Source organism: Atractosteus spatula, chromosome 8 (genome assembly GCF_055471065.1).
Source record: "Atractosteus spatula isolate fAtrSpa1 chromosome 8, fAtrSpa1.hap1, whole genome shotgun sequence".
Classification (NCBI taxonomy): Eukaryota; Metazoa; Chordata; class Actinopteri; order Semionotiformes; family Lepisosteidae; genus Atractosteus; species Atractosteus spatula.
The window spans coordinates 62,231,711-62,258,115 of record NC_142713.1 but is presented as its reverse complement, the minus strand read 5'-3'; the positions used below and the strand labels follow the sequence as shown (position 1 = coordinate 62,258,115).

Below are 26,405 nucleotides of genomic sequence, written 5' to 3'. Positions count from 1 at the left end.
ACAACTGGCAGTCCACTTCCAGCAGCAGCCTCAGCTTTCCCAGGAGTCTCCCATCCAGGTACTGACTAGGCTCATAGCTGCTCAGCTTCAGTGGGCTGCCAGTTGTGAGCTGCAGGGTGATAGAACTGCTGGCAAATAAAGTTTAATAAAAAATACAGCTGGTGTGTAACTCCTGCTGTTTGTGCTCTGCCATTTGGAGAATGCGTGACACTGATTAGTAACAGATTTTAAATGTGAGGGTAAATGTGAGGCTTTACAATGCGTATACAGTTTAAAACGGTGGTTTCCAGATATGAAAGCTTTCCATTTTAAAAATGTGGGTGAAAACTTACAATCGAGTTTTCTGCAAAGAGGGAAACGTTTTTGTTATTCCAGTCCGACTACAATAATAGATTTACCATCAGGCCTTTATAAAAACTCAGAATACGTCAGGCGTTTACTCCGTAGTAAAAATGCAGAGCAGGAAAGAATGCATGACATGTTAGTGCAGCGTGTCATCCCCTACACTGAGGCCCTTGGTCTCTGGACTCTAAAATTAACAAGCTGCCAGAGGCCTCTAGGCTTCGTGCAAAGCGGCAGGAGTGAGCAATGTTAAAGATATAAAGTAATAGAAGAGATGGATTTTTTTCCCCCCAATCCTTAATCATGCCTGTTAAATGGCACAACTGCAATGCGTGGTTATATTCATCTTTGCTGCAACACTGTAATGAAAAAAAAACTAATGATAGGAAATCACACCTTGCTGTCAAACAATTCTAGCAAAGCAATCTTAGAAATCTTAGTAGAAAGCGGACTCTAATTAAACTAGGGTGCTTGTAAGTGTTGCAATATGAACTTGCAACAGGTTACATGTGGAGTTTAAAAAACGCCTGTCTAGATCTCTGTTAGTATTATGTACATATTCAGTAGGAGCCATGTAGAGAGAACACGGTATACAGAGTGCACTTGAATATCTCATTTAAAGTTGAGGAGTTTAGAAAAAAGAAAAGAAAGAAAAAAACTTAATGTCATGTTACTTCCCTGCACACATCCACTAGACCGATGGATGTTTAGGAACTCCAAACCACCACAGTAATTTGAGATAAATTTAAATTGTGTGGCTACAGTTATATCAACATACAGCAAAGCAGATACTAGTGTGTAACTACAGATCTGAAGCCAAAGACTGTCCAGCAGTAGTTGGACTTCCTCAGAAAATGATTTTCTGCTTGACAGGCCATACTTGCATTTAAAACGATCCACTTTACATACTGAAGGGTCTTTCTCTTGGTCCTCATAGCATCTCTATGTGCCAATTTAACTCTGGGTCAATGAGAAACTCAAGTCAACGCGCATGGAAATACCACAGGGTGTGCTGAGGCATGATGTTAAAGAACACAGGTAGGCACAAACCTAGAGGTCTGGAGACATTTTGCCCTTCTAGTCCATTTTGTAGTTGGAAGGCCTGTTCAATTCTTCCACAACACTATGTAAAGTGCTTCTTGTTTTCAGATTGAAATGCTTTTTCCATGTAGTTGAAAATTGGTGTATATTTCACTATTATGGAAAAGCGTTTTTTCACTATTTGAGAATACAGCTTGAAGATCCTCTGTCTTCAATTTCAGACTAAAAACCTTAAGTGAATTAAGGGGTATTTTAGTACCAGGACCGTATTCACATGAATGCTGCTTGTCTGGAATTTTTCTCTGTGAGGTTTGTGTAGTTTTTTGTCCTTTCATCGTCTCATGTTCTTTACTCAGAAATGCCTTACAAACAAAAATAAATTGCAGTGTATTATTTTCCTGTCGTGGAAAGGCCATGTGGGAAATAATCTGTCCCAGCAATAAGGCAGCCAGTCTTTTAGAAATGTTACAGGAACACGTCAGTCAAATTTATTAGGGGAATTTGAACTATTTCACTATAAAATTGAATGAATATTTTAACACAGTCATATCAGTTTGTTTGGTAACAGCACTTTACCGTATTGTTACGACCCCAAGTGTCTAGGGGAAAAGGGGTGTAACATTTAGGATAATTCTTTTGGAAGCAGGGGGGGTTTTGGTGAAGGACTAGGAAGCGTGATAACAAGGGTAAGGAACTAGAGTGGTGCCAAAGGAAAGAAAATAAACAAAAATGGAGCTGGCTAGGACAGTGAGGGAAAGCTAATCTGACTACAAAAGAAAACCCGAAACACACGGTCTTCGGCGTCTTCAACACCCTAGCTAACCTGCACTGACTACCCAAAACCATACAAGACAAACGGCACTCACCCGTACTAAACTAGTGTACTAATACAAAATCAACTAAGTGTGTAAGTGTACCCAACAACCTTAACTAACCTTATATACAAACGTTCACACAAAAACACAAGTGAACCAGGAATACAAATAAGGGAAAACAAGAGTAATCAACAGGAGCAGGGTACAAAAGAACACAAAAGTTGAACATGTAACACTGGGGCAAGGTAATGGCAAAACAAGGATGAACACACAAACAAACGAAAGTACAAAGAAACTAACAAAAAAACCAACAAAACAACAAAGCCAAAGCTATACGAAAATACACACACACAAAGCAAAACAAACCAACAAACGAAGCCGAAGCAATAACCAGAAGCGAAGCGAAGCGAAGCGATAACCAAAACCAAACGGGACCAAAGTCAAACGAAAGGCCTCTTCTTCCTGAAAGCCTCCATGTTATATAGTGAATAAAATGAGTTCTGATTGGCTGAGGGCTGATTGATGATGACATCATATTGAAACAGTGGTGTGATGGTTGGCCAATGGGGGAAGGGAGAACAATCAAGGGTCAGCAGTGTGGACATAACAGAAAAAACACACACAGAACACACACTGGGACGTAACAGTATAATAACTTAGGAAAAATATCAAAATCACTGGGATTTTGAAGCAGATCAACCTAAATGCCCTTTCCATTCAAAGGGCTATACAGACGGCTAAGAGCACTGAGCAGTGTGGCACAACCTCTGCACTGTGAATTCACATTACTCCCTGCCCCAGGCATGAGGGCAGTCGACTCGGGAAACTGTTCATCCTCTTTGCAATCTCCCTCATCAATAATGGAAAAAATCTTTTATCATCTTCTGAATAACTGTCGTCCTGGGAACTTCATCGTATCATGGCTTTGTCTGTTGCAAAACAAATTTCCCCAAGGGCATAATAAAATTCAAAATGAAATGAAAAAGTGTTTTTAACAGTCTATAATAAACCATAAAGTGTCTGCTAGCAAATAAGCAGAGATGTCATGTTTTGAGCAGGACGTCGAAGTTGGCTCTCAAAACAATTTCGAGGGGCACTACGATGCATCTCGAGAAACTTGCCAGTGATACCAGTGAGGCGCCGGCTTCCCGAGATGAGTCTCTCTAAGGACACACTGATCCAAGAGGCTGTAGCGATTTAGAATATCATCTTGGATTCACTCAAATATTCGAAATTGCAAACGAAAGCAATCCCCAGAAATGAACTGCATTGATTCGTCTGGGACAGCAGGAAAAACGTGTCGCCACGCTCAAGCGTCTTCACGGTCAGCTTGTCAAGAGTAAAAAAAATTGCACATTGCTCCTGAAGCCATTTTCAAGTTTACATATCATTAAAAGCAGAACATAAACCATAGAGAAAAACAAAATTAAAAAGTATCTGGCATCAAGAGTTAGTTTCTTTTTGAAGATGAGCCGTCTGCCTATTCCAAATTAGGAGAGTTTAAAATTAATTGGAGAACGATAAAAATAATTTTGGAAGCATCTATAAGACCTCACTGCTATAGTAGCGGATGCTTAATCAAATAACTGTCCATGCTTTACTGGTGACCAATATGTTGCTAGTAACTGTGATAAGCGATTTGTTTTCAGAAAACAAATTTCAGGGAAGTGTTTGGACCAGTCCCTGACTGCTACTCTAGTTCGACTATTCTCTTTGCCAGACAAGCAGCCCACTGCTCTGATAAGAGTTGAAGGACTGTACCTCAGAAATGTTTCGGAAAATATTAAAGTATAGTGAGTCATCCGTGCCATGAGGCAGCCAGGCCTGTGGAAATGGGGTTTGATTTGATAACTGGGGCATTCTGGGGAGGGGGGGGCTATGCACTATCATGTTTTGATAGGTTATAACACCAGTCATACTACAACACTGCATTTTAGTCTTGTTTGCAGAAAGAGCAGCTCAGGTCAAACATATTCCACTGGGACAGAACTGATTATTTAGCCAGCTGCGTTACATCCTGGGAAAGCTGGACAGCATATGAAGACTGGAGGCAGCACAGCCTTCCAAAACAGGTACTGCTTTTCCTGACAGAAGCCCAGTTTTGCAAGTGATACTTCTCTGACTGAAATTTTAGAGATGTATTGTATGTATATATTAAGAATCCCCAAGGTTGATGCCTCAGTTGAAATAGGAACAAAAACACATTCTGTAATCCGCTTAAAAAAATAAAATGCAATACTATTAAAATAATGGCATGACAAGACCAAAGTCATAATTGCCAATTATGTCCAGAAAATAAATTCAATTTTATTCACTTTAGTTAATTTGAATATCTACCACTGACATACATTATACTACAAGACACCTCCTATAGTATGCTGTAAGGCTCTGTTACTATCAGGGGGAGTTTGACATTTCTCGTGGCAGAACTGCTCTTGATCCTGAGGTTTTCCTGATGTTTGCGGCCTTCTTGAGTTCAAACTACAAATGTGCTTCAGTTTTTACATGCAAGTCCTTCTAGGAAGAGGCCATCACAAGCTGAGAGACAAATAGTTTGGGAGAGAACAGCTGAATTTCTCCAACACGTGCAGGCATCTTCAGGATGTGGACTGTACCTGCATGAATGGTGATTCAGGTAGATTCAGCTTACCGTAACAGAGGTTAAGGACTATTGGTGTGCACTCTTCAGAAGGCCCTCTGAACGCAACCACAACGCTGCTAATACTAGGAGTCTGTGTTCTCTTTTTATACCTCAGTGAAGGATTGATTTTTGGTACATCTTTTATATACAGTAACACCAAGATGACTTCAAACGTATTGCAATTGTAACACTTATGCCTGTATTCAAAACATCTGTAAAATGATGACAGTGTTTAAAAAAACTGTTGTTTTTACATATTAAAGTTTGTTAATACCTCCTTGTGATTCTGACATGATGCAGAGACTGCAGGCAGCTACAAATTCTATTTTACTTCAGCTGAAATAAAGGCCATGTGATCGCTTCACCTCTGTAGGCATGCCTTTCCCTGAGGGGTTCCCTCCCCCACCTGCCTTCACCAGGGAAAAAGAAAACCTTCAGGGGGCTCTATACAGTTCCAGAGCACTCCACTGTACTTCCAAGGAGCAGAATGCTGGTGCAGATTTGTTGGATTTTACTTGAAGGAATACTTAAATGTGGGAATAAATGTGACCCTCATGTTTCATCTATGATGAATGTGACTTGCTATATCTACTGTATGTGATGCTATAATAGTTACAGTATTACTGTTATAAAGTCATCGTTATCCAATCCAAAATACACTGTTACAACATAGTACTCATTTTATATTTCATTGGTAGTTATGAATATTTCTGAAGGGCACTGTGTAAAAACTTTTAAAATGTACCAGTCTAGTTACAAAACTCTTTCATGCAAGCAGGATCAAATGAGGAGAAACATTTAAACAAAACATTAAAAACTAATTGTGCTGTGGTTTTGGTTACAACGCATACATTCAAAATGGACAGACATTTCAGATGCCTGGTGAGAACATACTGTATAACTATAATTCATGTCAATACAAGTTTAATTAAAACCTTTTTCTTTCTCTTAATATTAAGAGTCATGAGCACACTTTAGATAAGAATGATTAGTCATTTTTTACGTCAGAGAGAAATTCCCGTCTTCACATGCAGCAATGTCCTGTGAGCGTAGCTGGAGAAATAAGAATGTACATCAAGGAAAAGGGCAGGAAATACAAAACCAATAGATTAAGTGGCTTTATGGTTGTTGTTCCTGTCAAAGGATGGATGGTCTCAGATGTACAGGTCTGACTGTATGTGATGCACTTCTGAAGCAGATCAATTATCTGATTTTAAGAAAGGGTATTTGGCTGCTTTAAATCTAGAACCACCTGATGTTTGCTGACCATGGTAAGACAGTCTAAAAGAATGGGTACAGGGGTTTTTGAGCAGATAAAATCAGCTGTTTCTCTCAACACTGTTCCTTCCAGGAAGACAGAATTCCTAGTGGTCAACATTTAAGACATCACAGGATCAATATTTTTCTTCAATGTGTATTCTGCTGAATCCTCTTGAGGTAACCCCTTGAGTTATCCCTTTAACTGTTAAACAAAACACCAAGAGAAGTAAAAAATAATTCAGAAAGTCTTAAAACCAGAAAACTGGTAAGCATGTTTTTATGTCTTTTTTCAAAATTTCACTTAGTGAATTCACTGTACACTCCACTTTTTCAACTCTAGAAGCACTGAAAAAGTATTTAAGCTTTGGAGTTGTTTAAGGACTGTAATGCTGCTGTTTTGCACTTAATTCTTAGTGCCACTTACACAAAAGCAGAAATTGAAACGATTTTCACCCTGAGAAGCAAAGCAAGTGCTAGTCTCGCATGTACAAAAGACCCACTGTGAGTCCTTCAACAAGTGATGTAAGAGGTGAATGAGAGTTTATATCGGCCTGAGCTGCACCTGGAATCTTATCCCTGGTCTGCCAGGCTCTCACACAAAGACCTTCTCTCACAGAGCAGCACAACACAGCTCCCTGGTTCCTCTGTAAGCTCTCGCACACTGGGGTGGAGCAGGCAGTTGTCTCTGGCGCTCCCACTTTCTTAACTGGGCTAATTGTTGGATCTGCTGTCGGCGTTGTTTCCGGGAAGGAAAAAAAACAAAAATACAGATATACATTTCAAAATTGATATACGTTTTTGGTATTGTGTATCACACAGTGCTACAGGTTAATTAAATTGATACAGAAAGTTCAATGGTGATTTTAATATCTTAAAAATCTCTAAATTAAAAAGTGGTACACCAGGTGCCTAATCTGGGTTTCAGCAGATCCAATCTCTGGGTATGAGAACCATGAGAAAATGTCCACTATGCCTCCTGACCAAATCAACGTGTGCCGACTTGTTGCACTATAAAATTTACACCATGGACTAGCCGATTCATAGACACTGCCAATGTGTAGTCATCGCCTGTCAAAACCACTTGACAAGTACTGAACTTGTCATTTTGAACATTTATACTACCAATTTCTCTTGTATTGGAAAGTTCCATTAACCAGTCATTTAAACTTCTCACAAACTGAAAAGTAAATGCAGAAGTCAGCTCCATGCTGAAAAAGAGAAAGTGTTTCTGCTGAAAGTCTACTACTATGTTTCATTCTTCTTTCCACTTTTCAGCATCGAGTTATAAACTCTACTTGCTCCTTTGCAGTTTGCACAGCTGCGCACTCCAATCTACTGAAGACAAAACACAGTAAGCACTGCAAGTGAAACAATCTCCACATCTTATCAAGAACGCAGAACAAATCCCAGGAAACAAGTTACAACACAATCTTCGAGAAAAAGAAAACAAAAAAGAGGAGGCACAAGTTAAAAACAGAAAAGTTCTTTAACTGAATGATAGTGCACAAATGAAACTGCGGACATACAACAGAGCACCCACAACAGGATTAGCACAGGTCAAGAAATGCAGTGCTGGGTTTTACAGTAATGTTTGTCCCTCAGCTGTGCGATAATGTAAAAACAAATGTCTCTTTCTTGGAAGTTTTCCCACCAAGCAGTTACTCCACGAGGATAGGAATATGCAGGGATGAAGAAATGCCGATTTCTCAGCAAGTACGAGTATCATAACCCATTCCTTACTTTTCAAATGCTTAATCACAGGCAAAAAACCATAGAATGTCAAAAACGTCAGAAACATCGGGGGCCTTCCTAGTCTCTTCCGTTATACTTGGAAGTGCACTAAAAAGCAGGAACAGGGGGCACCTTCTTGACCAAAGAGCTGTGGGAGTCGGGCAGAAGCTACCCAGCCGTGTGGATAAAGCCGGAACTCTAGTTTCTTTCAAAAAATGGTCGGAGGAGATGCTTGGATCAATTAAGGTTGCAACCCCTGCTCATTCATGTTCTCATGTTAGGCGTCTCCAAAGATGGCACCGATGAGGAAGACTGCCGTCCCGCAAGCTCCAGTTCATTTCTGTCTATTTCTCTACTTTGTTGTTTTCTGTACTGCTAACTGTACATACTGCTTGTTCGGTGATCAGCTATGACCAACAAACGCTAATAAACATACTGTAGGATCGCCTATTGGCGCAACCACGCTTGCACCAAAAATAAGGATGGACTACCTGGACTATGGAGTCTCACCTGTACCTGTTTCTGGAGGAAAGCGGCGATGGCACAGGAAGAGAGGTAAGCGGGCAGGTGTCTTGGTTAGACGGAGACAACGCAGCAATCAACCTCCACTTCCGAGCATACTTCTCGCTAATGTTCAATTACTTGACAATACTGAGAGCAAGGCTTGCTTCTCAAAGGGACATTAAAAATTGCAATGTGCTAGCGTTTACCGAAACCTGGCTTGACTCATCTATTCCAGACACCGCTATCGTCCCGAGAGGTTTTTCTGTCAACCGTCAGGGCCGGACAGTGGACTTGGGGAAGAACAGGGGTGGAGGGGTGTGCTTCATGGTTAATAACTCATGGTGAACAGCTGTGGAGACTATTTCATCGCCATGCTCTCCACAACTTGAACACCTGACAATAAAATGTTGCCCATTCTAACGGGGGAATTTACATTGGTGATCCTCACAGCGTGTATATTCCGCCACAGGCAAACACCACGAGAGCTCTGGAGGAGCTACATGAACAGCTAAGCAGACATGAGAACTCACACCAAGGGTGCATTCATCACAGCGGGGGACCTTAATGGTGTGAACCTGAAGAAAATCAAGCCAAACCTGCATCAGCATATCAACTGCCTGACGCGTGGAACAAACACACTGGACAGTGCTTACACTCCCTTCCGGAATGGCTACAAAGCCCTCCCCCGACCTCCTTTCGGCAAATCCAATCACGCCTCCATCCTGCTACTCCCCGTCTATAGGCAGAAACTCCAGCAGGAGAAGCCTGCGGCAAGGATCACCCAGCGCCAGTCAGAGGAATTCTAAATCACTGCTTTGCCACCACTGACTGGCAGATTTTTTGTGAAGCTGCCGGGAAAGACATTAATCTGTACACGGACTATGCTACTTTCAGCAAATGCATAGAAGATGTTTTCCCCAGGATTACTGTTCGCACATAGCCAAATCAAAAACCGTGGGTAAATGGCAAAGTATGAGCTAAACTCAGAGCTAGAACATCCGCCTTCAACTCTGGAGACAAGGACATGTACAGAAAATCCAGATCCAATCTCAGAAATGCTATCAAAAATGCCAAATATAACTACAGGGTAAAAATGGAATCGCACTATCACAACGACTGGGACACTCAGAATATGTGAAAAGGAATCCGGAATCAGATTACAAAGCGAATCGGCAACACGACACGAATCACTTTTCCCCCCGATGAACAAAATTCATTTTACACACGGTTCACAAGTCCATAACACGGAACCAGCTAAAGAAATCCCAGTGGGGGGGGAACACCCACTGTCTGTCTCCAGAGCTGACGTGTACAAAGTCTTTAAAAAGACTAATCCACGTAAGGCTCCTGGCCCTGACGCTATCCCTGGTCTGCGCAGATCAACTAGTGGACATCTTCACGGACATATTTAATCTCTCCCTCACTCAATGCACAGTCCCCACTTGCTTCAAGAAAACCACCATCATCCCGATCCCCAAGAAAACCAGAGTCAACAACCTAAATGACTACCACCCCGTTGCACTCACATCCATCATCATGCAATGCTTCGAGCGGCTAATCAAAGCACCCATCACCCTCTTACTGCCCGACACCTTGGAGCCACTGCATGTTTGCATACCGACAAAACAGATCAACTTATCACCAAGCTCCATGACCTAGGACTAAGCTCCCCTCTCTGCAATTGGATCCTGGATTTTCTGACAGGCCGACCGCAGGTAGTGAGAGTAGGCACAAATACATCCTCCACCCTGACTCTGAACATCGGCATCCCCCCAGGGCTGTGAACTCAGCCCTCTTCTCTACTCCCTAATCACCCACGACAGCGTCGCCAGGAACAAAAAATCAATCATCACGTTTGTGGATGATACAACGATCATCAGCTTGATCACAAACGGTGATGAGTCCACATACAGGGAGGAGGTAGAAACACTGACAGCATGATGTCAGGACAACAACCTCTCGCTGAAGAGCAGCAAAACTAAGGAGTTGATCATGGACTACAGGAAGCATCGAGGAACAGACCACGCACCCATTCTCATAGCGGGTCCGCAGTGGAGACAGTCAACAGTTTCAAATTTCTAGGTGCCAACATCACAGACGATTTAACCTGGACCCACCGCACCAACCTCGTAGCCAAGATAGCAACACAGCGCCTATTCTTTCTCCGCAGACTAAAGAAGTTCGGCATGCCGTCACACATCCTGACCAATTTTTACAGGAGCACCAATGAAAGCATCCAATCCGGCTGCATCACTGCCTGGTATGGTAACTGCTCAGCCCAAGAGCACAAGGCACTCCAGAGTGTGGTGAAACTGCCTCAAAACACTACTGGCTGTGTGGTACTGAACATCGAGGATATCTACTCTGTTAGATGCCTCAAGAAGGCCAGGTCTATCGTCGGGGACCCCAGTCACCCTAACCTCAACTTGTTCTCTCTACTACCATTTAGAAAACGATCCTGAAGTATACAGACCAAGACCACCAGGCTCTCAGGACACATATGAAGAGCACTAAATACCTCCTACACTTGTGTTACTTTCGCACAATATGTAAATTGCAACTGTGTAATATATTGTATCCTAATGTTAATCTAATCCCTATAAATTCCTGTCCTTCTACTCTCCTATCCCTCTTAACGGGCTCGTGGATAAAGCATTTCATTGCCGACAACACCACTGTATGCTGTACTGTTTGTGCAAAAAATCAGAAATGGTTCATCGCCATGTCACTTCCCATAAGATGAAAAGTTATACAGAAGAGCAAATATCAAAACCTGTTGTCGCCACCTTCTTCAGAATTCCACCCATCTTTCTTATGACTAAAACCTCATGACAAATATAAAGCATAGACATTGTTTAAAACTAATATACACTGAATTCTCAAATCATCTAAGAGGTAAGTTTTTAGGTTATTTTGAATACAAGAAATTGCCCTTCATGGCTTTGAGCCTTTCCTTTCCCTAAAAACATTATCCATCACTTCAGTTCCCTTCAGGCATTGACAGACAATAAATGCAGCTCTCCTAGTCACGACTTTCTTCTGTGGGACTTTCCTGCCTCAGAAATCTGTGATGATTCAGCCTAAACACTCAAAGCACTCAAGAAAGCGCACTGTAAAACTCTGCCTTAGGCTTAGGGTTGAAAATTAGGACAATAAAAAGAGAAACTTGATTTAGAAGAACTTTTATTACCAGTACATAAAGTGAATCTCTTTCCTCCAAAGAGATGTGGCGGGGAGTTAACTCTCAGTCCCTGCACAGTTTAAAGAAGAGGTTGCACGTCTACAGCACCACACCAGCTGCCTCCACTCTTGCGCACACACACATCATGCAATCACTGTACAAGCAATGAAAGACTTCTCAATACTGTAGACAATACTTCCATTATGGAAATTCTTTCTGCATACGTAGCTAGCATGTTGCCTCCGTCTTATGATTATTCTGGTTTTTTTAGTTGCTGTCCCCACTGAACTCTTTCTCAGCTCATCTCTCATGTAGAACCTTTCTCCGCTGTAAGTCTTCTGTCAAATCCGACTGAACTGCAGTCTGCCTCTTGTCACAGGAGGCTAACTCCCTGCGGATCATCTGGCTTGGCGTGCCCACAGAAAGGGCTGGCATAATTGTGCAAGACAGGCCAAGGGCTGACAACACCCCTCCCAGCCTCAACTACACCGCTCCCAAGAGCACTGAACTGCAGCAGAGTTTGGGCAGGAATCCTTAAGACACCAGGTCTACACAGATTTAGTATTGCTACTGCGCTTTGAGAACCTGGCCGTTAAACGGGAGACGGGTACACGGGTACCTTTCCTTTCCCCTGCACTCCAGTTGCCTGTTCAATTCTGTGAATGTAAAGAAACTCAAACTGGCTTGAAAGAGGGAACTGGAAGTGTAAAAGAAATTGACATTAACTGTTGAACACCAGGCTTCCGAGAACAGCAGAAGGAGAGTTAACACCACACTGAAAGTAAGAAGAGTAAAATACACAATGATCTGGCTGGGAAGACTTCTTCACATGTGCAAAAACAGGGGGATGAAGCCTTGGCCTTTGTTCATTGTTGATCTTCCTGGTTTCCCTGCCACACCCCCCTCCTCAACCTTAAGGTCTCCTCAGCTGAAATGTTAAGTTCCATCACAGAGGACAGTCACCACCCCAGGCACAAGCTCTTCACCCCACTGCCCTCAGGCAAGAGATATGAGACACTGACCACCAGATTCTTCAATAGAGTGATTGGCAAACACTTGGCCATGCCCCTCAGACCACAACTACACCATCTAACTCATTGTAATTTCTTATTTATTGCACATCTGCTGTCATTGATTACATGTCTGCATTGTTTCCATTCAAACTGTTTACTTGTGTACTGTCTATCGTCTTGATGCACCGTCTGCACTTTGTGTTTTTAAACTAATAATTGAGAGACTTTCTGTCAGTAAGAATTCCATTGTACCAGTACATGTACATGTACTCAGTAAAGTATTTGACTTTTTACCTTCTGGCGGGGAATGAACCTCTTTGTTCCATGCTTCAATGTGCAGCTTGCCACCCACACCTCTGACTAGTGCTTTTCTTCCTGCCTCTTTGAAAGCAACATGAACCTTTCCTTATGCGATTGTTAAATGAGGAAGCTTTGCCAGAACTTCAGAAAACAAATAGAGCATAATGGAGGTATTTTATACTATTACTGCAAGGGCCATTCTGAGCTTGTGGCTTTAAAGACATTCAAGCCAGCTCAGCAGTGCAGAAGCTAAATGCACTGAAAGAATTTACTATCCAAGTATAAAGAATGTTGTGAATGAATGAAGACAAATTCCTTGAATTTTTCAAGGGGAGTAGCAAATGTACACAAAATATTTCAAATTACCACACAGCCTTTTAAAATTGCCATTTTCCTCACTCACATTTAGTGCATTCTAATAGTTAATTTTAGTTGGGTTTACTAAACCATTGCTGGACACTTAGTAAATTAAAAACTTAAAAAGGAAGTCCAGGTTAAAGATTTGTTGTGCAGGTAAAGGGGTTGTCTGATTTACAGTGGTGTGAGGGGAAAGTCATGGCATCGCTCACATCGCGCTCAAGAGCTCACCGTGGCGGACGCAAAGATAAAACACTGTATCTGTCGCCTCTTACATCCATCACTATGTTTGCAAAACACAAGATACAAGACTTTCTAAACCAAAGTCGCTAAGCCTAAAAACAACAAGCATATTTTCATTCAGGATGCCCTGAAACGACCACCAGTATGATCTGAGCCTCTGTCGAACAGCTTCATAAACTTCACTGACAGAAAGGGTATCTTTCACTAGCAAATGAAATGTGTTTCTTATATCCGGATGTGAAACCTCACTTCACAATACACAACTGAACAATAATTCAGTGCCATTTCATAACAGAAAGCAAAATGGAAATTCCTGTCTTTGAGAAAACGGTTGAGGCAAATCACGTAGTTATTTTATTCTGAACATCAAATGACCAAATCACTTTTGTCTGCACATAAATTAAAGTCAAGAGTGAATTCCCTTCTTTGCCCACAGATCTAACCACTCACTCTGTGAAAACAAATCTTACTTCAGCTGGCACTGTCAGAACCGTCATGAGTGGTCCGAACCCGTTAGCGGTATCACAGCCCCTGTACCTGCAGCTCCAGAGACCCTCTCTCAGTGCAGAAGAGCTGCTGAAGGCAGAAGCAGAACTTCCTCTTTTCTACACCAACCGCGTGTTCCAGTGAGGCTCTTGGATCGTGTAGTTCCCCTGAATGGGGAGGAAGTCAAGTAACATTTGAAGTAGGTTTTACTACAGAAAGCACTTACCTCATACGAAGTAATAGGGTAAAACTTACTTGGGCTCCCCCATGATTTATATTACTGTGCTTCTCACAAAGCAGGACATGAAGGGCAGTTACACACAGCAAGTCTCCAGAAGCAATCGAAACAGCACGGCACTACCCTACCTGTTCTCTGACTACTGTATTCCCATTTGAAAGAAAGTTCATAACCCTTCTAGCATTGGGCTGCTAGTGCATGCCTGATCCAGGGATCTTATTCAGCCATTTCCTGCAGGATCCTATGGAATCTGGCTCAACAGCATGGCTGGATACTTTGTTCCCAAACCCCTACGATGACATTGTATTGTATGAAGAAATGTTGTCTGTTTGTAGTTCTGAGCGCCTCCATTTTAAATTTTGTTCCATGGGTTCGAGTTTGACAGGAACCGTTCAGATCCTGAGTAGGGCTGCAAGTGAAGAACGGATAATGTCTTAAAGTTTTAAATTTAATAATAATTGCTTAAACTTATGTAGCACTTTTCTAGACACTCCACTCAAAGCGTTTTACTGGTAGATTGGGATCCCCTCCACCACTACCAGTGTGCAGCCCCACCTGGATGATGCGACGGCAGCCATAGTGCGCCAGAACGCTCACCACACATCAGCAATCAGTGTGGAGGAGAGCAGAATGATGAAGCCAGTTCAGAGATGGGAAATATTAGGAGGCCATGATGGGTAAAGGCCAGGGGGAAATTTGGCCAGGACGTCGCGGTTACACTCCTGTTTTCGAGAAATGCCCTGGGATTTTAAGTGACCACAGAGAGTCAGGACCTTGGTTTTACTTCTCATCCGAAGGACGGTTCCTTTTTACAGTATGGTGTCCCTGTCACCCTGCTGGGGCATTAGGACCCACACTGACTGCAGGGTGAGTGCCCCCTTTTGGCCTCACTAACACCTCTTCCAGCAGCAACCTTAGTTTTTCCCAGGAGGTCTCCCATCCAGATACTGACCAGGCTCACACCTGCTGAGCTCCAGTGGGTTGCCAGTTGTGCGTTGCAGGGTGATACAGCCACTGGCAACATCTCTTGAAATTGTCAAAAAAAATTGTCCATCCCTTACTGTACAATTGGTTAAAATAGCACATTTATTAAGAGTTACAATTAAATGCCTCTTAATTATGAGGTTAATACAGCATTCACAAAATAATAAATAAGACAAAAACAGCTCAGTCTTCACATGACCATGTGACAAACAGAACTGACCGTACAGCCAAAGCTTACAGTTTTCTTAGGTCTTGTATATGTATACTAAAAGCAAGTCAATATTCAGCTTGCACCCAAACTCATTTTGCTTCTGTGAAAAAAAAAGTTTCAAATGTGTGTCAAAAATCAATCTCACATATTGTGTTTTAGAAAGGCTAGGTAATTAGCTTTCCGCTCCAAGCAGGTGACATTTCTTTGTACCGTATAATATTAATCAGATCGAGCCATCTGTCACCTGGGAAAGACCTTTCTTAAATTCCCCTCACGAGACTCCTTCAACCTGGCATAGAAACTGCACTCTAACAAATGGAGGCACCAATGAATTCTTCTTCACGTCTAACTTCGCTCGTCGCTGTATGTCCTAGTCAGAATGCCTTGTTTCTGCCCAGCGGACTGCTCAGGACATGCCTGGGGCGTCTGTGTGACCAGCTGCTGTTCGGTGATCTGTAATAACCTTCAGCTATTTCAGATGTAAGAGAAGGGGAAGTGCTCTAATTTTAAACCCCTTACTACCAGGATGAAAGTGAGAACTGCTCCTGCTTTTACACAGATATTTTTATACCAATTTAAAAAAAAATCAGTGCTTGCCTTCCAAAGCTCAGCTACAGCATGTGCACCACAAGCACAGATTTTTAAATTTTTTCTGACCCTGCGAGAAATTCTCCACATGGAGAAGGTAACATTCCAAATTCCAAACAGCGCTGCAAGGTCTTGGCTACACGCTGGGAGGAAATATTTTAAAATACATTTTAAATGAAAAGCATAAACAAAATATGTTCCAATACAAAATTCATTCAGATTGTCTGGACTAGCAATTACTCATTTTATTGTACAATAAATTTACCTACTGCTTACAACAGTTCTTGTAAGAGCTTTGCTTTGGAACTGTAGAAAGATCTCTATCTGGTTGTTCCATAGAGAAAACCTCTAGGAAGGAGAGTTGGTGCAGTTCATTCAGGCAGAACAAATTTATATATATAAATTGATATACAGTGGGTATAGAAAGTCACTACCCCCTTTCAAAATTTGTACCTTTTTGTTGTATGACACTGTGAAAATAAAAAAATAAATTTAACCAGGTATAACCAATCACCTTACAGATCACACAAACTAATTGGCTCCCACCTGTTGTGCAAAATATTGTGGTGATTTTGATAAGTCCTGAATAAAAGCAGCTGTTCCTAGAGGATTCCACTGCTTGGAAGTGCATTTCAAAACAAAGAATTCACTATGGGCAGAAAGGTGCTTTCAGAAGAACTTTGAGAAAGTTGTGGAAAGGCACAAGTCAGGAGATGGGTATAAAAAGATTTCAAAGGCTTAAAGTATCCCATGGAGCACAGTCTTGAAGACAAGACTAAGAAGCGGCACCACCCAGACCTTGCCTAGATCAGGCCGTCCCCCCAAACTGGATGACAGAGCAAGAAGAAGACTGATCAGAGAGGCTACCAAGAAGCCAACGGCAACTTTGAATGAGCTTCAGGCCTTTAAGGCAGACTAGTCATTGTGTGTATGTGACAACAGTATCACAAGCATGCCACAAATCTGGCCAAAACGGGAGGGTCGCAAGAAAATCAAATCTTGTTTATGTTTGGCTAAAAAGCGCCTTAAAGATTCTGTGGCCAAGTGGCAAAAGCTGCTGTGGTCAGATGAGACCAAAATCGAACATTTTGGCCGGAATGCAAAACAGTATGTCTGGTGAAAACCCAATACATCTTACCATTGAAAGAACACCATTCCTACAGTAAAGCACAGTGTTGACAGCGTCCTGTTGTGGGGGTGTTTCTCTTCAGCTGGGACTGGGGCACTTGTCAGGATGGAAGAGAAGATGGGTGGTGCAAAATACAGGCAAATTCTTGAAGAAAACCTGTAGCCCTCAGACAAGAAGTTGAAAATGGGAAGATGGTTCACCTTTCAACATGACGATGACCCAAAGCACACCGCCAAAGCAAGCGTTTCCTCAACCATCCGACTCTGGAGGTGGAGGTGATGTGGTCAGCATCACACTCCAGCTGGCCTATTACTCCCGGAAGGATTAACCCCCAGTACTCGTTTGGAAAGCAGGCTGAGTGGACCTGGGAGCCATCTGGAAGGAATTCGAGCAAGCTACATCACCTGCCCCTACCTGGGCTTGAACCCGGGACCTTCCGGTCAGGAGCTAGACGCCCTTGCCATCTGAACTACCACAGCTCGAAATGTTGAAAATGTCGCAACAGAATTATTGGCTCAAGCTAGTAAGGGTGAGAAATGATGGAAAAATAAGCAATAGTTCTAAAATTTTACAATGCTTTTTTAAGCAGACATTTATTTTTGCGTGTTTTAAAAAAAGACATGACCCTTATGAAGTCTTATTATTAAAAGCACTTAAGTGTTTGGGGTTCTGTAAGAAAGTTCCTCAATGTATTGTCAATGCAGTTTAGACAGAGGTCTGGCACTGACAGGGTGAAAAGATCTATTCACCATGAAAAACTGTGTGCAGAAACACACTGTACCCAGAAATTCAATACAGCACAACTTCTATCTGGACTCTTTACGAACACTTTAACACTTGAGGTCTACGTGTGAATATTATTATATTGGGAAAATAAACCCAAGTTTCCTACAGAAAAGAAGCTGGAGAACACAGGAGCTAATCGCAATGAGTTAATGCTTACAATTTACAGTTAAAAAGAAACTTCTTTTTATAGGGAAACCAATTTCAAACTATTCACATTATAGCATATCTTAAAGTAGCATTTAAAAAGCCACGTCCACTGGATCTATTTACGTCCCCCAAGGTTAGATTTACGTTAGCAGTCATTATGCTTCTCTAAATGACAAGTTTGGTAATTCCAGGACACTGTGGTTAGAGGAAATCCTGATATAAAACTAAACTACCGACAAGTTCAAAACCTATGAATACATAACAAAACACAAACATGGGATGAGGGCTCACACTAACGAGGAGCACAGGAATCACCCGACAGCCAGCAGGCTCAACTGGAGGGATCCTCTTTATTGTGAAAATCCTGAACATTAAAAGCAAAAAAACAGCTTACAAGTCAGACCTACAGTCCTGTACATCAAACGGATCTGCATTCTTTGAAGCTGATCTACATTTCAGGCCTCACAGATGTCCTGCCAATTCCCCTGCCTGTCCCTGCACCCCAAATTATTTTATTACACTTCTGAGGCACCCGGGAGTGCAAATATTTGAACATTAAGAACATCTAGCAGCCTATGACAAAATAGAAAATAAAATTCTGGTCTAGATCTGTAGAATAAAATCTTTAAAATAAAAGGTCTGTTCAGATCTTTAGGAAATCTGAGCAGAGAGAGACCTGCACTTCATGCTAGTTGCAGGAACTTTGAAGGGATGTTCTGCCCCTTTCATTGCAAGACTTTACGAAGTTTGCACACGGCCTGTTTGTGTGCCAAGGAAAAGATGCCCATGTTACTTCCGCGAGAAGCAAGGTTTCAGATTTGTCTCGCAGCTCTTGGGTCCTAGGCTCAGCTCAGGGCACCTTCCATATGGAGTTTGCATGTCCTGCAGTGTCCTCCCATGGTCCAGACAAGCTGGCTAGGTTACATCTGGTCTCTAAGCTGAACCAGTATGATATTACCGCAACAGAAATGGAAGAATGAATACATTTTAATTTAATTAACATTAATTACTGACCTGTTTGGAACTGCCTGTTCCCTTAGGTTTCAAACCGACTACAACTCTCAATTCAAGAACCTTCCACTCCTTCCACTTTCTATACTGCTGGACATTTCCCATGTAAATATTATGACAATTTTTAAACATTGCACAGGGCTTGATCAATGACTACTGATGTCAGAATAAAGGCCTACTTTGTAGTACTTCCCCCTTGTAAAAGACCAATGTTGAACAAAGCAGCCTCAATCATAAGATGGAATATTGTTTCCCAAAAAGTCTCATTTCAGTCATTACTTAATTCTTAATGAAAGCAGCATTGGGTAGAAATATTTTAAGACAATAAGACTGTGTGGCTTCAGCAAGATGAAGCCCCTTTATGTCACCTCTACTACATGTCAGTTAACAATCCACTCATCATGAACAATAATGCCCTTGAATAAAGCAATCACCATGCAAGGTCACTGGAAAACAAGTGTTCAAAATCATTCAAGAAAACTCCTCATGCAACATCTTTAATAACATGGGCTAGACTCGGACACAGTATTATTATTATTTAGATTAAACTATTATCCATTCCAGTGAGAGAAAATTCCATCGGATGAATATGCTCATGGTCTTTGACATACTGCATGTGAGCTACTATTACACATGAGATTTTTTACTAGCCTGATACTACAGGTGTTTAGGCTATTTATCTATTAACATGGGGAACTGTAAGCATGAGAGAGGCTGTTCTTCAGAGCTATTCCATTATAATTCCTTACGCACTCTTGCAGAATACCTACAGTACAAGTTTGTACATAGAATGAAGAATGAAGGTGTGGGATCCAAAAGGGAACTGGGGTCATGATATTGGGTGCTTTGAAGGTTACAACTTTCAAGTACAAAAACTTCACAATATCAGGAAAGCAGACCAGGCTGGGGAAAGAAAGTTCTGTATTAAATCAATTACCACATCTGTCTCTTCTGTACTAATATGTTACAGGTTAAACCACCAGTCTCAGATGGCATCGTATTCTCACACTTGTCTTATAAGATGATATTCATACAAAACTTTCCAAACAGTTGATCGAGACAGGGGTAGTACCCAAGGTGGAAATGGCAAATACACTGCCCCTTTAGGAAAGGCATCACACACCTAAAGAAAGCTTAAGAGCCAAAAGGTGAGTAAAACTAACCCAGGCTGCCAGCATCGCCCATTTGCCTGTGTTTAGACTTAACTAATCTTAGGAGATTAATCAGTCCTTTGATAAAGGCAAGTTTATATCTGGATTTCCTTCACCTGTCATACATTCAGCTGCTTTTCTACAACAGGTGTGAAGACTGGCGCTTAAATAAAAATCTACCTGCATCAGCACATTCACTCAGTCTAAATGGGAATTGGACCGATGTTGGCTCAACGCTGAAGATGCAGCTCTTGACCTGCCCACAACATCAGAATGTGCATTTACAGTCTGCATCTATATTTAAGAAAGCTTGTATGCAGGAAATATAGCTGATACATCTGGCTACAAAAATGAATTAGCTAAAAATCAAACATCCATTTGACTTCACCGTAAGGAAATGTAGTACACTAATCACATCAGTGTGAAGCAGTTGAGTTGCAAAGAGGATTCTCACACTAGAATTCTAACATTAGGGTCTTAACTGTTCCTTCATTTAAAACTCTGGTACAATATAAACTACAGTATTCCTAGTAAATTCCAGTAAAATCTATAAACTGCTAGATTTTGCCTTGATACTGCTCACTGCCATGTCACTTTTGAGAAGTGACATCCATACCTGTATTTTGATGGATGAGTCTTGATTCAAAGCCTACATCACTGTTCATGTAGAAAATCACAAACCATATAGAACCCCACTACAGAATCTACAGGGCTAGAATCTTCTCAGTGCAATTAGTCAAAAAAGTGTTGCTAATGATATCCATTTTTTCCCATATCACACAACACATTAGCTCTAGATTCCAGCAGGAGACGTGTGAAGAGACTGACTCACTATGGGTTATTTCTTGCCAGGACAAGAAGTGCAGATCTGTGCAAGTGGTCACCACAGAATGCCACATCACACAGCAGGAAGAGGACATGCTCTGGCTAAGCAGAGCACACTGTAGCATAATTGCAGACTTGCCCAGTTTGTTTACTAGCGGAATGTCATTTTGTCTGTAATTACATTCCATTGGTGAATGACTTCCCCCCCCCCCCCAAAGCATAGGAGGTATGAGGAATCTCCAGTGTGGTTTCAGCAAACATTCACACAATGCTCAGAAAAATAAACAGCTGTTGTCCCTTTGTATACAACAAATAAGAATTCCTTACACTTCTATAGTGCTTTTCTGGACACTCCACTCAAAGTGCTTTACAGGTAACAGGGACTTCCCTTCACCAGTGTGCAACCCCACCTGGATGATGCGACGGCAGCCACAGTGCACCAGAATCCTCCCCACACACCAGCTCTCAGTGGGGAGGGGGGAAGAGTGATGAAGCCAATACATAGAGGGGGATTATTAGGAGGCCATGATTGTGAAATGCCAGGGGGAAATTTGAAGAAAGGCATGGCTTTGTGCATCAAAGGGGTTAACAAAAGGAGATTGCAGTGGAAGAATCTGCGACTGTATAGTAAAACATTCTGAAAGTTCAGGCAGCAGTGCAGAGTAGTGATTAGGGATCTGGACAGGAGACTGGCAGGTTAGGGCTCTGCTGTTGCATCCTTGAGCCAAGTATGCCACTCAAACAGCTCCTGTAAATGCCCTGCAGTGTAGTCCTCACTGCACAGGAGAATGTGCTCAAGCGATTTACCTTGTAAATTAAGATAAGCATACAGTGGCAGGCCTCACTGGGGAAACATCTAGATTGGATACAGTGGTCTGATGAGGATTTCTGAACATTTATGTTTTACACAGCATACAAACTGTAGATTTCAGATACCGATATACGATTCACCACGATCAATAGAAAAACTGACTCACTTAAGAATATAAGTATAGCGTATCTTGTAAATTTTCATTGTGTGCTGAATGTTTTTTTTTTAAATCTTACTCATCCGATAAAAACAGTCTCTGGAAACAGTGATTCTTAAACCATAGTCATGTCTGAAGAAAAGCTTCCTATCATAAACTGTCCTAGACTGCTTTATTCCTACCCAACCCACGGGACTGTCTGTGCTTGATCCAGAGGAGAATTCTCAATGAAGAATGACTGTTGAGTTGAACGTCACATATAGACCATTTTTGAAGATGCTGAGCTACGTAAATATTTTATTACTCAAAATAAGAGTATAATTAGTTAGTGAAGACATCATCTTGGATAAATGCTAAAGAGGCACACAGACTAGGTTTGGGAAGTTCTTCTTTAAATATTTTTTTCAGCTTTGCCATCAGCCTACAAACAAATCTGACATCTATTACAAATGGTTCAGCAGCTGTGAATTTGTCAAAAAGAGCCACAAACACAGCTTGCTGGGCAGAGTGCAGCATCAGAAACGCAAGAACAGTTAAACTAGGGGAGGGCTTCCAGATCATCGAGTTCGTCCGGCAGTTAGAAGTTAACAAATCCGAGGATTCGATCCAGCTGTTTCTTGAGAGAAACAGTGGCTTCTTCCAGGTTCACACAATCCACAGGGAAAAGAGGATCCTCCTCTTGCCAGTTTTAAATGCACTTTTAGATCTTTTCCACTTGTGCCCTCTGGTGTGTATTTCACCACTGATAAGCCATTCATTTCATGATCATTTGTGTTAAATAAAACAGCTACCAATCATTGTATTCATATCACAATTCAAGGCTCCAAACTACCAAGCTATTGATAGACACTTAACTTGCAGAATACGATCCACCTGAGGCCCAGAATTCTGCCAGCAGTCCTGGAGCTTTCACTGATTTGAACAGCTTGCACAGGCAAACCTGAAGAACATTAACTGATCCTATTGTGCTATTCAGAGCACTGCTTTAATGGAATGCCTGCAGACTCTTCTCTCCTGTATCTGGAATATACCATAACCAACTACAAAATACTACAATCTGTAAAAAGTTGGGGTTTTTTTAAAGACTGGATCGGTGACAGGCTGGAAACGCAGACTTGCAATCATTAAATAACGTAGCACTGGAAATCTCTTAAATAGAGATTGTTGTGTACATGATATAAAAAACATTTTGTCCTACGGGTACTTCAAATACCTCACAGTTTTACCTTCCAAGATAAAAACAATTAGATCATTAGCCTTGGGTGATCTGCGATCCTTTCAAGACGGCAAACTGCAAACTTGTTCCAAAAAATGGTCAGTGTCAATGTGCGCTGCACTGTCAGGAAATCTGAGCTATCATGGCACAAACACACAACACATGCTGGAGCATCGGAAAAGAAAACATTCCCAAGTGCTCTGCAGCCTCAGCTCTGAGGATAGGTCTATAATGTATGTTCTACTCACGTGTTTGGCTATCGCTAGCTGTCTGCAACCGAGACAGCCAGAAAGATTAGTTTGGAGACAAAAACAGAAACTTAAAAACCTCATCTTAAATCCATAAATTGTACTGTAAATGTCACACTGGAAGGCTGCCACCTGAAACAAACCTGAATCACAAAAACAGCTTTCTAGGTGCAGATTTAAATATAGGAAGAGAAATGTACTGCATTCTAGACACACATGAACACTGAAGAGATGTCAGGGGTTATACTGTATCAGCAACACAGCAGCATTAATAGGTCTTGTCATTCCTATTTTAAAATAGAAAGCACACGTTGACTGTGATGTGTTGTTTTTTATGAAAAGATTTCCCATTAACACTTATGACACTGTAAAACACGAATACAGCACATTCATAGATTTCAGATTAGGATCAGTACTCTGACTTACAAGGGGTACAGCACTCCAAGTGAACTGAGACTCGCTCTCTGCTTGAGATATAAAGCCAGGAACGTGCTCTCAAAATGTTCTATCTCATGGACTTTTATAAATAGGACCACCAGATAAAAACTAACAAACTGCAATGACGCACTTCTATTTTTTTCCCTTTTAGTTAAATGCAATACTGAATGGTACCATAGCCACCAAAAACTAAGACATTAAAAGAAGTAGTAGCTCTTGAGGAACAATAAAGATGTGGTGACTGACTGTACATGTGCAAGACAATAAGAAAATACCTAAATCATATTACATTACATAAAGTATAAGTATAGTTATATTAAGTATAAAATAATATTTATATGGACCAATTTCAAAGACTAATTCAGACTGTTCTGTAGTAAAATAACCTTATCTTTGGTTGTATGTTGAATTATTATATTTATAGATTACCTTTTGCTTATACTGTACCATCTATACTATCACTGCAAATAAATTATAGGTCACTTTGGTGCGGGGCAATTAATTCATGTTGAAAAAAGGATTCTGCTAATAAGAGTAATAAACAGCAAACATGTCAGCGATTTAAACAGGGTTTTTCAGTCACATGATAAGCACGACCAGGGTGCACACCAAAAACAGAAGATTGATGGAACAGTTCAGAAACAGGGCACAGCTGGTAAGAGGCATTCACAAGTTTGTCTCGGGTCTGGTCTGGGAAGGAACTGTAATTTCCACACAATACACAGTTATAGTGATTACGATTACTGAAACAAACCATGTTACCTTTGACACACAAGAAATTAGGGGGAAGTCGTTCAAAACCACCCAAAAAACAAGATTGCTAGGAAGTGCCCAATAAGGTGAAATACTTCTTAAAATGTTAAATACTGCCATCAATTCCTCTATGGTTTGCCAGAGGTCTCGTAAAAAAAAAGGCTTAAGAAGTGTTGTGCCTGGTACACTTACAGTAGATGATAATTACATTATTTCGGCTACAACATCAGGCAACTGGCGAGTTTCATATTCCAACCCCTCCAGTCTAACTTTGCACAATGCTCTCCAAAACTTCGTAAATTGAGAATTAACACACTGACGCTTTATTAAAATTAATCAGCAGAGGCAGACCACTGGATTCCGCGTACTACTGAAAGACACACTGTTACTGTTTGTTAAAGACTTTGGGGAGGTGCCGTTAACGTGGAGCGCAGCAGCTGAAAAGCCCCAGGCGGCCAGAGGACCCCAGCGAAACTGTGGCTTGTCGGTCAATTGCGCACCAGATAAAAACGGGTCGACTGATAGAGATATCGAAGCTCAGGTAAAAAACAAGCAGAATACGCCAGCTTTTCCTTCTCTCCCGGTCCATTTTTCTTTAACAGACGCCTGCTTAAAACATACGGAAATACAGCACGCAGTACAACACCCTCACAGCACGGCGCTCATCAGATAGCCGCCTCCAAGCGTCCGTGCGCAACCCAACACTTCTGCTTAAGAAAAAGTCTAGACTTTAAAATACACCTGGCGACGTCTATTCTCCCACATTTGCGACTTCATAAACGCTGGAAAGCGAGACCAAAAAGGTGTAGCCTTTAATGAAATAAAAAAATGTTTGTATGTTATGGTTCGACACCCACAGAAATAAAAACTTCGGTCCAATCTTTCAAGCTAAATAAACAGCATTAACAAATTAAGTCTGTCACGAAAACTATCAAAGGTCATTAAACCTCACGGTGTAGTCACAGACATAGATTTCATCTGACTGGTAACTTCGCTGAAGACTTCAGAAATGACTAACACTTAAGTGAAAAGCTATTCGGCAGAGACTACCCCTACACCTAAAAAAATAAAGGAAATTATTATACTGGAAGTTTTGGGATTTGCAGCACCTTCGTTCACATGCTTGATTTCATCTTCGCCTGACGGGTATAGACATTCAGTATTATCGCCGCAATTAAAAGTTTCGAGCGAATTCGCGTTTGAAGTGCTGCAGATGAGACCCGAAAAAAGCTGTAAAAACTGGAAAACGGATAAAGAGACGGACAGAGTTCATCGGATGAAAGGCTTTGAGAAGACAGTGGACGTCAAACCAGCACACTCACCCACAAAATCCTTACAAGACTCCTCGAATAAGCAAATCCTCCGCGGCGAGATTCTTTCACGGTCGTTCTTGAAAACACTCTTTTCCCTTCGCCGTCCCTAATCCCTTCCTCTCTTACGCCATGTCGGAAAACCTGGGATCTAACGGGGCGAGGACGTCATCGCCGGCACACAACCCGCCCTGTTTCCCATCTGATTGGTTTGGGAAGCTCTGCTTCTCCGGTAGAAGTGCCGAGATTGGATACGAGTCCCAATCAATGGAGTAGTAAAATTGTACCACGTGGTGTCCAACATTCCAAAGTTTGGGAGAGTCCCACCTAGGACTTGGCTGTGTGGGCTCAGTTCTGCAGTTGAGCGGAGCTTCACTTAGGAGTGCAGTCCTGACGGTCCTGTAAATGAATTTACATTTTTTGTTTGCGTTCCAACCAAATCTAAATGAAAAGAATATCCTTTCCAGTCCTTGTGAGTGTTTTCTCTT

General features: G+C 41.6%; 1 protein-coding gene across 15 annotated transcripts in view; it reads right to left on the bottom strand.

The window, feature by feature from the left end:
• Positions 1-26,094, bottom strand: part of ppfibp1b (PPFIA binding protein 1b) — a 58,032-nt gene extending 31,938 nt beyond the window's left edge. For 9 of the 15 annotated variants that reach the window (XM_088922980.1, XM_088922982.1, XM_088922981.1 and 6 more), the window contains exon 1: positions 25,930-26,066. The gene's annotated coding sequence lies outside the window, so the exon portion shown is untranslated. Of the gene's footprint in view, positions 1-25,929 lie in introns of all 15 variants that reach the window. The other 6 variants (XM_088922988.1, XM_088922994.1, XM_088922995.1 and 3 more) reach the window with 2 other exon arrangements.
• Positions 26,095-26,405: the final 311 nt, after the last annotated feature.